This window comes from Argopecten irradians, chromosome 14 (genome assembly GCF_041381155.1).
Source record: "Argopecten irradians isolate NY chromosome 14, Ai_NY, whole genome shotgun sequence".
Lineage (NCBI taxonomy): Eukaryota > Metazoa > Mollusca > Bivalvia > Pectinida > Pectinidae > Argopecten > Argopecten irradians.
This window is the reverse complement of record NC_091147.1, coordinates 7886861-7889360: the sequence shown is the minus strand read 5'-3', so window position 1 is coordinate 7889360 and position 2500 is coordinate 7886861.

Sequence of the window (2500 nt, the reverse complement as noted above, 5' to 3'; positions counted from 1 at the left end):
TCCGCTTTTGCCTTTTATATACATTCAAACCGCAGATATCCATCGATGTGCAGTGTTACGATACGATACAACATTTAGGTTTTAGCAACAGTTGAATGAGAAGTTTATTTTTCTTTCTTTAATCTAGTACAACATGCAAAAAAAATTTGTTCACTACAAATCAACACATTTATAATCGAAGTTCCTTGGAAGTTTTATTACATCGTAAGTCGCAATGATGTTCATGCCTTCTCGTCCCCGTTCCTCAAGGTTTCCTTCGACATGTGTGAAAAGCAATAAACGAAAAGTTATAATCATTCATTTGATCGGTAAATTACTCTTTACTCTTTTATAACAAAGCAGGTCAGTGTATATATCAAGGAAAAGACTAGTTGTAAAAGAAAAATACACTGAAGTATATTCTATTCACAACTGGTTCAGAAAATAATCGGTAAATGATAGAGATCAAAAACCGTAACAGTAGCGCAATGTTTGTTTGTTTGAATAAATTAACTTCCTGTTAACTGCCAGGATCATGTAAGGACGGCCTTCGTGTATGTGGTGTGTTGTGTGTGTGAGATGCAAGGTTTTGGGAGACTGCGGCATGTTTCCCTTTTTATAATGCTATATCACTGAAGCATGCTGTCGAAGATACAAGTAACAGACCCCACTTGGTCACAATATATTCACAACGGGCGAACGCAGTCGTCCCACTTGCTTTAGGCTGAGCGCCAGCAGAACCCAAAGCCTTTTCCCCAGAGGTGAACGCTCAGCCGAAGGCCAAACTTATAGTCTATTTGGCGGTGTTAAGGAAGGCGTTAGGAAGAGAAAAGATCAGATCCTAAATTTAGTCGTCGTTTAAGAAACATGCAATATGGGTGCAGCAGATACAAATCAAACGCCCTAACTGCAGGGTCTATAACAATACCTATAAAAGGCAAAGCTGTAGATGTCAAGCTCTAAAACAAAAGCTATTAAAAGATTGGCCTTCAATATTAGCTTACTGAATCTTTGAACTTTGTGTGTTCTGCTCTACGACTGGAAATAAGCCGAAATGTTAAGGATGGACTGGGTTCTGACTATGGAAGTTGAAAGATCCAATTACAAACCTTTGAGAATACCCAAAGAAATACTTGTAACGGATTAACGGTTCTTGTCAGGATTGTTGAAAGGATGCAAAGTAAAATCAAAGTTGTCGTGTCGGAGGCGTCGTTACCAAGTTCAAAAACAGCAAACAAGGTCATCCCAGATGAACGTGGTTTAGCAAAAGTGCGTGATGAGAACTAGGGAGGACATTTATTCGACAATTCTTTAAAATCACCATTTGACGGATATGCATGGAGACACCTGTCAGGGATGGGACGTTTGTGAGCGGCGATAACATATTTACTTCCTTATTCGAATCACGGTATTGTGTTTGGTAGTGATGATTTAAAGCATTATTACCATGAGGAACAACACTTTCTAGAGCATCAAAGAAAGAAAGAGGGTTTAGTTTAGTCTATTTTATTTACGTTCTAGTAACAGCCAGAGTCATGTAGGGGACTGCCTCCCGTGTATTTGGTGTTTGGGTGTGTGCAGTTCTATAGGTGCTGGAAGATTGCGGTACGTACGTGTTGTGTCTTGTATAGTGTAACTCTAGTCTTTTTATAGTGTTATATCACTGAAGCATGCTGCTGCCGAAGACACTGAGCAACGTTCCCCACCCGATCACATTATACTGACAAAGGGTGAACCAATCGTCCTAGTGAGCCCAGAGCCTACCTCACAGGGACGAGCTCTAAACAGAAGGCCAAAATTGTGAGGTTGTGTCGAGGGAGACATTAGCAGGGAAGCATGGAACGAATATGAAATAAATAAAATTATTGCGTGGGAACGAAATACAATTGCGTTCGAATGAAATACAATGTACTGTTGCGTGGGAACGATTATTATTGCGTTCGAACGAAAATACTATTGCGTAGGAACGAAATAACAAAGGTTCGTCTTTGGCTATTTCCAATGTCGCAGTCTGCAATTATTCTATATCTTACGTTAGGAAGAAAAAAGATATTAGGAAGATGAGAAGAGATAAGATAATAAATTTAGTTGCCTTTGATAATTTACAGCCAGGGTTATTTTGGGAGACTGTGGTATATTCATGCAGCATACCGCATACACAGGAGGCCTTTCTGTTACAGTATAACTTGTCTAAACCGAACCCTATATAAACCGGAAACTTGTCTATACCGATTAATTTGTTTGGTCCCGGCATTTCTTAATAAACTATAGTACCCAAAACCTGCATAATCCGGAACCTGTCTACTCTGTAAACCGGAACTGTCTAGGTAATGTTACTATACCTTTCTTTGTAAAATTAACTTGGGCAAACCTGTGCCGGCAGCAATGTTTTCACAAAATGGGACTGATCTTGAGGTGCCTAAGGGGATTTACCTGTACCGGTATACTAAGGGCTAGATAGTGACAACTTTTCACTTTTCATTCAACGGTTTTGTTACATGTACATTGTATTTGTGAATAC